General features: G+C 43.6%; 1 protein-coding gene across 19 annotated transcripts in view; it reads right to left on the bottom strand.

Annotated features, from left to right (window-relative positions):
* The window catches only part of ZMIZ1 (zinc finger MIZ-type containing 1), a 477,780-nt gene that overhangs the window by 110,052 nt on the left and 355,434 nt on the right, over positions 1-12,294 (bottom strand). The gene's annotated exons all lie outside the window — the stretch shown is intronic.

Here is a 12,294-nt window from a genome sequence, read left to right as displayed (position 1 = left end):
CAAGTCACTTGACCCCCATTGCCTAGCCCTTACCACTCTTCTGCCTTGGAGCCAATACACAGTATTGATTCCAAGATGGAAGGTAAGGGTTTAAGAAAAAAAAAGTTCATTTGAGGTTCTTCAGTATGCTGAGCCCATTCTCACCTCTGTCACTTTTGATAATTCCTTCTCTCCAGTGGAATGTCTAATCCATTCACTGCTTGTTTTAACCTTGTCCATCCTTCAAGGCCTATTTCAAGGTCTAGCTTCTCTCTGGGCAGTCTTTCCTGATGTGGTTCCTGCAATTCACAGGAAACTCCCTGCTCCAATGAACTCTACCATGAATCTTCAGTGCACCTCATTTGAAGCTTAGCCTATATTTCTATACTCAACCAGAAGCCACAGGGTTTGGATATGGGGCTTGAGGTTCAACGAGAAAATCACAGCATTTTAGCAGGGCCAGCATATGAGGGTCCAATCCCCTCATTTTACAGAGGAGGAAACATCCACCTAGAGAGATGATATTATATGACAAAAGTCGCCCAACCAATTATTGGCAAAGATATGGAAGGCTGATTGGCAAAACAGAATAGGTCTAATGCCTTGAGTCTACATCTGTTGGCTGGGAAGCCATTAGCGGGAGGCCACCCACCCAGTCTTCCCCCTCTCCATCAACTGTGGTTTACCAACTGATCTGACATCTTTCCTCCAAAGGGGGTTCTGCCCCTTGGTTGAATTTCCAGTCCTCAGAAGGAGGACAGAATTCACCAGCCTTCCTGCCCCAATCCACCAAGGACATGCAGATTTGATTAAATAGTTTTCCCTCAAACCCAAAGCACCCAGTCCACTGCTTTGGTGTTGCTAATTGTTATGCCAATAAGCAATAACTCCGAGTACATTTCCCGAAAGGAGAAGGAGGCCCCAGCAAAAGGAGTCTGTCTTCCCTGGCTCCATTCCCCTTTGGTCAGAATTCCAGACAGTTTCCCGCAGAGTCCCCTGTTGGAGGGTTGAGCGCGACTTGGATCTCTGGGGTGTACAGGGAGACATCGCCCCTGTCCTGGGGCCGTGGTTCTGAACTTTATTGGTCTGTCAACGGTGCTGCTTTCAAGATGGATTTTAGGTAGCCTAGCCTAATGTGCCTGTGACATCAATGGCCCATTACTGCTGGATCCAAGAGATATTAAGAAAGAGGCAAAACACAGATTCCAGGCAGAGATTATAAAATGTTACAAAGAAAAATCGCTGCTAATTGAATTCACAGGATGTCCTAAAATTTGCTGTGAGAAAGAGAGAGCTGGCCTCCAGGTCAAACCCCAATTCTGACAAATACAGGCTGCCGGTCTGAGCAAGTCACTCAATCTCCCTGTATCCCAGGCAATTCTTTAAAACAGTGGGCTGGAGAAGAGTTGTAGATTGATCTTGATAGTGGGAGTATGACACAGTAATGAGAAGGGGGGAAGGAGAGAAGAGAGAGACAGAGAGAGAGATGAGTACAACAGCAGTGGATAGAGAGCCAGCCTGGAGGTGGCAGGTCTTGGGTTCAAATCTAGCTTTGGACAATTCCTAGCTGTGTGACCATGGTCAAGTCACTTAACCCCCATTACCTTGCCACTCTTCTATCTTGGAATTGATACTAAGAAGGTAAGGGTTTCAATTAAGAAGACCCACATGTAACATGTACTAGCTGTGCGACCCAAGGCAAGTGATTTAACTTCTCAGAAGACAATTCTCAGATTATAAACTGCAGAGCAGGTGTTAATCCCCATTAGTAGGTTCTCTCACATACATACAGAGTTCTACTCCAGGGATTTTGTTTCTTAACTATATATGAACAAATTATATTTACTCAGTATTAAAAAATGATGTTGGTGAAAAATGTGAATTTAGCTCAAATTAAATTTCCTAAACCAACAGAGAAAATTGCTAGGGGGTGAGGTGCACTGGGACTGGGTAAAATCTCTCTACAGTGATTAGCCAAGAGAACAGCGTGTGGAAGATGGCAGGAGTAACAATAATGGTAAACATTTACTTACATAACAGTTTTTTATGCATGTAGAATATGTAGTATTTTTTTATATTTGTGAAACATGTTACATAAATCATCATATTTGGTCCTCAAAACAACCCTGTGAGGTAGGTGCTATTGTTACCTCCATTTTACAGATAAGAAAACTGAGGCAGTGGGCTTTTCTAGAGCCACCTAGCTAGTATGAATCTGAGCCAGGAGTCTGATACCGTATCTAATTCAACAAAATGCAGAGCTAGATATCAACTCTAAGAAATAGACCTACTGAATCATTGTGACTTAGCTTGGGTCACCTAGTCAGACCATTTTAGAGGTAGGTCTTGAACTCAGCTCAGGCTAGTGAGATCTCTACTATGCCACACTCCGCACGCATGCTCTTTCCCTCACTCTTGATCAGTGACTATGAAGCAAGAAGTGACCCAAGGCACCAGTGAGTGAGTCTAACGTTATCTGAGGCATCACTACACTGGAGAAAACCCTGCCCCTGGAGGCAAAGGGCAATCCCACCTGTGCCTCAGCCTCGGTCACCTGAGTCTTGGAAGGCTGAGTGAGCTCTCAATCCATGGCCCTATGGAAAGAGCAACCATTAAAGCAAGAATTATCTCCTCTTGTGTTTCATTAGCACAGTATCTGCTAACACACAACAGGCACTAAAATGCTTACTGGTTGACTGACTGAAGGCAGAAGAATGGACTTGTTTGTCGTTCAGTCTTTTCAGACTCTTTATGACCCTATTTGGGGTTTTCTTGGCAAAGATAGTAGAGTGGTTTAAAATTTCCTTCTATAGCTCATTTTACAGATGAGGAAACTGAGGGAGTTAAGTGATTTGCCCAGGGACACATAGCTGGTAAGTGTCTGAGGCCAGATTTGGAACCCGGTCTTTCAGACTCCAGGCACAGTACACTGTCCACTCTGCCACCCAGCTGTCCCTAGAAAGACCAGATGCCAGTCTTTATATGACCTCCCAAATGCACTGTCCTCTTTTCTCCTTCTCAGTCAAATCTTTTACATTTGTCCACCCTAAGGCAAGCCTTAACATCTTCCTGAAGCCTATACAACTAGTGGGGTCCATTAGGCTCTCTCCTTCCCCCAAACACCTATGATGCTTATTGCCAGTGCTCCATAATTCAGGGCTTGTAGATACGTGGCCATGTCCTTGAAAAGCTTTCTAGGCATGTTTGCCCTGGCTCCCCAAGCAGGCTGTATATACTCTGTGGGAAAGGGGCACAAGCCAACCTCCCTGTTCCCAATCCCCAGACCCAAGCACAAGACTGGGCATACAGGACAAACTCCTTGAGTATTTTTTGGTTGATCAGTTGGCTCTGGAGTTTTCTTATATCCCACAGAGATTCTACAACTTGACTCTTCTTGCCCAAAGAGACTCCAAAGTTAAGTGACATTCCTGAGGATATACTGCCTGCCAAGAGCAGAGTCTGTGCTGACTCCTGGTCTAGGGTGTGATCTACCTACCAGACACTGTGGTCTCTTAAGTGGCTGTGCCTGGGGGACCTTTTTCATGTCTAACAAAAACTGCTTAATAAACAGGTAAAAGCTCACCGTATCAGTATCATACTGCTGATTATCCAGAAAATTGTGGGAGGTAGGGAAGGGATAGGAGCTTATTAACTCAACAGTTTCATTAATGCATAATTCCCATACAATAGCTCTCATTTTACAAAGTGAACCTGTCAGAGTATTATCACCCATCATCCCCATTTTACAGAGGAGAAAACTGAAGGTCAGAGAAATTGTAATTTACTTGAGACCACACAGTTAGTAACTGGCCAACTCTAGGTCTTCTGACTTGGAGGCCAGTGGTCTTTCTACCATATTACCTCCCATAGAGTCCTGGACACCAATCCAGGAAATTATAACAATAGAAACCACACTTAACATGACAGCTATTTACTGAGCATAATTTTAAGTTGTTGGATGACTCAGAAAGCTCATGAGGAGAGTCTCCAGATCATGGCTAAGCACATCAATTATCACTGTGAAAATCCTTTGGGGGAATAAGCTCTTCTGGACTTTGGGGCTTTGTGGATGTTAGGAATGCCATGCTTTGGAAAGGCAACCACCAGATACGGAGAACCCAGAGGAATGGAACTGAGATGATTTCAAATCTCCCATTGGCCAAAACCTTTGTCCCACAGAGAGTGAGCAACTGGAATTCTGTAGGGTGTTTGCTGGCTGAAGAGGCTGCCATGTTTAACACCTTCAAGGATGCTTCTCAGGGAGGCAATGGGAGACAAATCTAGACTGTCAGTCATTCCAGTGAGCCTCTCTTTAACTAGGGACCCCCTTTCACCAAGCAAATTAGGCATATGTGGCTAAGTGAGCCACAGGGAAGAGAAGCCAGGTGCCCAGCTGCCAGGCTCTATTTATCACCATCCTCAGGACACCCTGGACTGTTACCAAGGCCCCAGAGCACCTGAGAGCTTCTTTTAAAGGCTTTCCACCCCAGGGATATACTGTAGCCATGATAACAAATGTTTCCTTTTCACAACATTCTGCCAGATAATTAAGGCAGCAAACACATATCCTTCTCATCCTGAACCCCCAGGATCCTCTCAACCCACATAGAAAGTTACAGCCCTGAATTTCCTCGTCTGGCCAGAAATTGCTCACTGGGTCATTGAAATGGCACAAGGAACAAAATCAGCCAAGCAAAGAGATCTCCTGTCACCTTAGGTGGATGGAAGAGAACTGTGTTCTACTTACTCCTCTCGGTCTCCAACACATACATATACACCTGAATGAGTCACACATCTTCATTTGAAAGTGGTGGCTCTTCTGGTTTCCCCTAGGGGCCTTCCCTATACTCTTTCTACAGTCTATGCCCAGTTGACTGATTGCCTTGAAAGTTCAAGATGAAGAGAGAGAAGAGGAAAGGAGAGAGAGGGAGAGGAAGAGGGAGAGGGAGAGGGAGAGGGAGAGGGAGAGGGAGAGGGAGAGGGAGAGGAGGAGGAGGAGGAGAGAGAGAGAGAGAGAGAGAGAGAGAGAGAGAGAGAGAGAGAGAGAGAGAGAGAGAGAGAGAGAACAGAGAAAGTCTGCCTCATAATCTCCTGACAAACTAGAGTTCTAGAGTTCTTATCTTTCCTATGTCTCTGTTCTCTGAGCTGTTCTCTGAAGTTGTTCTCTGACCACGGCCATCAGTGGGTGATTCCTCTGTCCTAAGGCTTTGGCAAAGAATGCAATCTCTGGCAGGACCTAGCCTGGGGCAGTTGTTTATAGTGGAGCTCATATTCATTCATCTGCTGCACATAGGTACACAAATAGGGCCCTACGATCTATTCAACTTATTCTCCCAACCTCTGAAGAAGAAGATTTTATATCTCCACAAGGATGTCCAAATCCAGTGATCTGTATGTACTATTTGCACAAAAAATACTGTTCTGTGCTTCTAGGATGACTCCTTCTCTCTGGACCTGATCTGCTCTGCCTCCAAACCGGAATTTCCCAATGCCCTGAGAGTGTTCCATGCCTTATCTGAATACCACCCTGTGTGGTTTGGTAAACAAACACTATAGTGATCAGCTTCATTTCGAGCAAAATCAACCAAAGAGGAGAATGAAGCAAGCCAAACCACATTGGGAAGACTCCATTTGCATAATAGGCAATATGCAGCTATTGAAGATCCCAGAGCAAGGTCATAAGAGGAGACAGCTATCCATTAGAAGGAAGCCCAGTGTGAGAAAAACACCTTCTCAATGCCATTCCCTTGCTTCAAAGCTTTCCGTGGTATTTCAGACCCTCCTAAATTTGTCGGTATCCTGCCTTGCCAACATTTTTTCTTGGTGTCCCTTGATATGAATCCTCTACTCTTGGCATCCCAGGCTCCTCTCAGTTCCCTTGAGAACACCAGAGGCATTTTTGCTCAAATGATTTCCCCCTGAATAAAATATCCTCCCTCATCTTCACCTATCCAATGCCCACCTATCTTTCAAGGCTCAGTTTGAAGGCTACCTCCTTTATGATGTTTTCCTTGTCTACACCATGATTCTAGATGTTATATTATTCTCTGTATGTTCATAATAGTATTCTTCCACCTCTAAATTCCTACAGTACTAGGTGTATCATCTATGACACTTCTTTCTTGAATTATTTTTATCTTTTATTTTTCTTTAAAAAAAACAACTCTTACCTTCTATTTTAGAATTAATACTGTATATTGTTTCCAAGGTAGAAGGTAAGGGCTAGGCTATGGGGATTAAGTAACTTGCCCAGGGTCGCACAACTAGTTAGTTTCAGAGGTCAAACTTGAACCCAGGACCTCCTGTCTCTGGGCCTGGCTCTCAATTAAATGAGCCACCTAGCTGCTCTCCTTTTATTCTTCTAATGAACTTCTTCAATGCACACAGTACCAAAGCTGGGCAATAATTTTAAGGAAACTCTGAAAGAACTGAATTGAGCTTGTCATAGAAACTTTCTAGCTATGTGTCTTTGGGCAAGTCACTTAACCTTAATTACATAGGCCTTGCTGTTCTTCTGTCTTAGAATGGATACTAAGACAGAAGGTAAGGGTTAAAAAAATGAATTGCGGTAAGAGAAAGAAAAAAAGGGAGGAGAAGGAAAGAGAGAGGAAGAGAGGAAGTGGGGAGAGGAGAGAGATGCCACCCATAGCTAGAATCAAGGAGAAGAGTATAGACTTAGAATTGAAAGGGACTTTATAGGCCATCAAATCCAATCTTTTGATCTTATAGATGAGGAAACTGAGGCCAAGAGAGGTTAAGTGATTTCTCCAGGCTCACACAGATAGGAAGTGACAGAGCCAACTTTTAAACCCACATCCTCTGATTCTAAACTGAACATCTGTTCCATTGTTCTACATAGTTTCCCCATTGGGCAAGGATGGGTAGGCATCCCCAGGAGAGTAATGAGTGACCCGAATGGGTGTGTGGAAGGTATATATGTATATATATATATATATATATATATATATATATATATATATATATATATATACACACACACATATACATAAGTGTGTGTTCACACCTCTGAGGCAAGACCAAAAAAAATAGAGATAATCACACAGAGGTCTGAGAGAAACAGGCAAAGAGAAAATTCAATCTTGCTAGTGTGTAATAGGAAGAGAGAAACTTCTTATCGACCTCATCTAAAGTATTTCTCAGAGAAGGTAAGAAAACCATTTAAAGCTCTTATAGGATTATAAGTCCCTCTGACAGGTCCGATTATTTTCCAGGCCTAATTCCATTAGAGTATCAGGCAGGCCAATGGGGCATTCCTCTACTAACTATGGGGGCAAGAGGTCAGGATGGATCTTGATAGAAAACATTAAAGGTTAAGAAGATGCAAATCTCTAAAACTGTTTCCAGCCAAGAGGTTTTTAACTTGGATCAAATAGTATATACATCTCTACCCCCATATACACACTTACAGAGAGAAATAGAGAGAAGAGGGAGAGAAGGAGGGAGAGACAGAGAGACAGAGAGGGAGAGAGAGAGAGAGAGAGAGAGAGAGAGAAGGAGAAGAAGGGAGAGAGAAAGAGGAAGGGAGGGAAAGAAAAAGATAGAGAGAGAAGGAGGGAATGAGAGAGAGAGAAGGAGGGAATGAGAGAGAGAGAGAGAGAGAGAGAGAGAGAGAGAGAGAGAGAGAGAGAGAGCTCTCCTTCCATATGAGGAGAAAGAATACACAGCTCTTGACTTCCACCCCTACTCCTCACCCCAAACTCTTCATTTAAAATCCTGCTGGGGAATAGGAACGGTTCTGAACTTCCAAACAGAAGCAAACACTCACAGCTGGCCCCCAGTGCTTCCCAGAGTGCAGGTGAGGTAATGCTTAGTGCAGCACTGCAGTAGGACCTCCCAAGAGGATTGTTTGGTGCACATGAGCAGAAGGAAACTCTGGGTCAATGAGTCTTGTTCAACAGCTGCTTTCTGACTGCCCTCCAACTCCATCAGGCATAAGCCTGCTTCACCAGTGACCAACACTGGGAGTGGATGCACTGCACCTCCTGGGCCCCATCTCTCCAATGTCATCTCCTCAAAGCCTCAGGGTTTTTGGAGTTTTCCCCAGATTTATTCAAGGACTTTTACCTGCCTTTTTTTTTTTAAACAGAGCAAAACACAGAAGTGTCTGTTGGGTAAGCAAATAGCCTGGAGTCAAAGGAGAACCCAGAAATCCTTGAATATCAGTCCCTCACACAGCTGTCTCCCTTGTTACCCAGGACAGTTTGTACCTAAATAGAAGGATACCTTAAAGAAAGTATGGTAGGTAGTGTCTTCATATTTGCGTGCGTGCGCACATGTGCACACACACACACACACACACACACACACACAAAACACCACATACATATATAGTCAGGAATGGATCTGACTTGGACTTGGATCCAAAGCTTGACACATACCATTAGATATTCCAAAGAATTTCTAGATCTGTCAATTAGGGGAAAGTAAGGGGTCCGTCCCAGGCTCATCTATACAAATGGACGTTGACATTAATATTTGTTGTTCTGTTGTGTCCAACTTTTCACGACCCCATTTTGAATTTTCTTGGCAAAGAAACTGGTTTGGCTTGCCATTTTCTTCTCCAAGCTCATTTTATAGATAAGGAAGTCAAGGCAAACAAGGTGAAGTGACTTGCCCAGGGTCATACAGCTAGGAAGTACCAGATCTGAATTTGAGAAGATGAATCTTCCTGATTCCAAGCCCAGTGCTCTATCCATTGAGCCATGGACAAGACAACCTCTAAATTTCCTTCTAGCTTGAAATCTATGAATCTCTGATCTCATGTCATCTCCTAATCTTCCTCCCTAAAGGCACCCTCTTCCGGAGCCCAAATTATTCCTCCCTGCTATGCCACTGACTCTTACTCCTTCCTGCCCCATTCTTTATGATGCTTCCTCTCCCAGGCATAGTTACTTCTCGGTTGGGTCAAATTGTTCCCATAATCCAAGGCCACTTTAACTCCATTCCTTCCACCATGCTAGGCTTTCCTGTCCACTTCAGCCTTCTGAGGAAGTCTTCCAGGTCTACCAGCTCAGAAGTCTCCCTTCTCTGAATTCCTCTGACACTGCCTGAGTGAATCATAAAAGGGAGCACAGGGGTGTATTGCATTACACTGTGTGTTAGCATCATCTACCCAAGCTGACTGGCAGCTCCTTCCTGCAGGGGCTGTGTCTTCTGCTCTTCCTGGATCCCCCATGGGCAGTTTTTCATCCTGGTTAGAGAAGGGACTGAGATGTCAGACTCTGAGGTTCCTTTCTTCCCTTAGTCTTCCAGACTTGCTGAGAGACCCCAAAGGAATGGCTTATAGAGATATGCTTCTGTTAACTCTGAGCACTAGCCTGAAATCTATTTGCTAGAGACTTACTGTTTGGGCCTGGGATTTGTGAGAGAAAGTGATACATCCCTTTATAAAAGCCCTAAGAGAGGGCAGAGAACTTCCCAAAGAGGAAGCAAGTCCCTATTTGCTAGGCCTCTGGATCACCCCAATTACTCTGTAGTTTTCTTTTCCTCCCCAGAAATCCTCGTCTGACTCCCCCCCCCCCCCCATACTGGGGATGTGACCTGGGATTCTCAAAGACTATGCTGAGTGGAACATAAGATCTGGCAGGCCCTATACCAAGCAGGATAGGTTTCCAGACAGGCCCTATGACAGACCATATGTTTGACATCCAAGGGCCACTTAGCTAAGTTTGGAGAGGCTCTGAGCCAGAGGGTTGGCCACCAGATGATGAATTTGTTTTGGCCTCAGACGGAGACCATCTACTCAGGCATGGAGGGATTGCAGTCTACCATCAGCAGCGGAAGTACTCATGCTAGCAAAACCACTTGGTTCTTTGAAGCATGAAGATATTCTTTCCAGAGAGTGATATAACCATATCCTAAGATCTGAGAGTGCTCAGAGTTAACAGAAGCATATCTCTATAAGCCATTCCTTTGGGGTCTCTCAGCAGGTCTGGAAGACTAAGGGAAGAAAGGAACCTCAGAGTCTGACATCTCAGTCCCTTCTCTAACCAGGATGAAAAACTACCCCCCCCCCATTTCCTCTTTCTGAACCTTGGCAAGTAGAGCTCTAGAACATCATAGCAGCTTGCTATAAAATCTGTTAAAGTAGGCAATGGCAAAAAAAATAGAACACACAAATTTCTACCTGGTCTCTTCTCAGGTTGCTGCCTGGCAGAGATTTTGTTTCACCCTGGTCTACTGCTAAAATAGAAAATTGGTTTATGGTAAGAGACCAAAAAACAAAAAAACTCAGATCCCAAGCCTGATATTCTGACAAATTTAAAAGCAGGGAATTTTAGAATGGAAGGAGATCCTCAATCTCATCTCTATATACCTGTGATCATAAGTTTGGACCCCAAACTTGGGAAAACCATTAGATATTGCAAAGAATTTCAAAATCTGTCAATGAAGGGCATTTTGTGGCACAATGTAAAGGGCATTTCATTGAGTGTCAAAGGACAGGGATTCAAATCCCAGCTCTAGCATTTATCCTCTGTGTGACCTTGAATAACTTGACTCACTTGTTTGAGTTCCAGTTCCCTACTCTAAAGAAAGGACTAGATTAGGTGATCTCTGAGGTCCCTTCCTGCTTGTTGGATTGAAGAAGAACTCGGTGCGCAAGGTGGGGCAACTGTTGTTATTCCTACTTGACATATGTAGAAACTGAGACCCAGTGGGAGTCAATGAAGACAGAATGCTCCCAAGACTACTTAAGTGTTAAACTGACAAGGAGTTAAGACCAACTGAAGAAGCATGTTTCTGCATTCTCTGCCTCAAGCGGTAGGTTGCAGGTGAAGCCAGCCTGATCTAACCTGTTAGGTCAGCCCAATTTATAAGAGCTGCCAAAATCCTCTCCACACCCTCTATACATATGCTACTGCTCACTTAAAAAACATCAAAGCTGAATAGAGAGCTCTTGAAAAGTCCAAAGAAAGTTACACTGCTGGCACTAAAAAAAAAAAACGATAAAGAAATCCTAACCTACAAAGCTCCCTCAAACCCAAAGAAAGAAAAAAAAGTGGAGGACAGTGAAATCTCTGATCCATGGTTCTTCAATTCACTGGCTACGACTGGGAAATGACTTTTTTTTTATTAAACTTCAAATAATAGAACCTTGGACTAAGAATCAAGAGACCCAGGTGCTAGTCTTGGCACCTCGCTGGGAATGGGATCTTCTTGAGGGAAGATTAACTTGTTTTTGCCTTTCTCTGTATCCTCAGAATCTAGTGCCCAGAATACAATAAATGCTTAAAAAAATGCTGGTTGGTTGTCTATTAATGATGGTGACAATGACCTTGTCCTTAATTCACTATGTGATCTTGGACAAGTCACAATCCTCTGATTTGTCCCTTATACATGAAGGAGCTGTAGGAAAACAACCACTAAGGTCTCTTCCAATGTTAATATTCTGTGAATCTTTCCATGGCTCAGTACATTGTGTCTTACCACATGGAGTGTCAGCTTTGAGATAATGGAAGGCTAGATTTCTCTGAAGGAGCTCTTGACTCCCTGTACTTAACTTGGACAGGTAAGCCCATGTTCTTTGGGGAAGTGGGCTACTCCATCAGCCCTCAAGGACCATATTCTAAACAAACAAATAAATAAAAGTTCAGGGAACATCAAGATTAAAGGAACACTAGAGGATGGGGCAACTTGCTGCATTTTCTGGAGTCCAATTTGAGTGCCAGTGAAACCTTTCTGATTCCTTCTATTAAGAAAAATGTCATTGTCTTCTCAAATCTCACACCACACTTGGCTTTTATGCCCCTATGATGTCTTATCTTGTATTATAGTTCTTCGTACATGTATCCTATTTCCTAACCAGAAGACTATGGGACAGTGATCAATTCCTAACAGTTTTCTGCATGGAGCAGAAAATGCTTGCTTAGGTTACCTGCCACCTGAAATGGCCTTCCAAGGCACACGGGATAGTGAGGACCATGACAACTCTCAACATAAAGTAATTAGGAGAAGACCAAGGACCTGGTTTGAGAATTCAACATCAGTTTTTGTGTGACCTTGGGCAACTCACTTTGCCAGTCTGGATCTTGGAGGTCCTATCTATATCCAGAGATCCTACTTTTATAGAACCCATATTTCTATAGCTATGATTCTAATTCCTTAACCAACCAATATAACAGTTTTCAATGGGGACCTACTATGCACTTAGGCTTGTGCAGGGTGATATAAAATACAGAGAGCAAGAAACCATGGCTCTGGCCCTTAAATATTTACTACCTAGCTGTTGGGGAAAACAGAATCTTTACAGATACGTCTATACAAGACAAGCAATGTCTGACCATCCACAAATAT

This window comes from Monodelphis domestica, chromosome 1, assembly GCF_027887165.1.
Source record: "Monodelphis domestica isolate mMonDom1 chromosome 1, mMonDom1.pri, whole genome shotgun sequence".
NCBI lineage: Eukaryota > Metazoa > Chordata > Mammalia > Didelphimorphia > Didelphidae > Monodelphis > Monodelphis domestica.
Note: the sequence above shows the minus strand (reverse complement) of the source record. Positions and strands in the feature narration are given on the sequence as shown.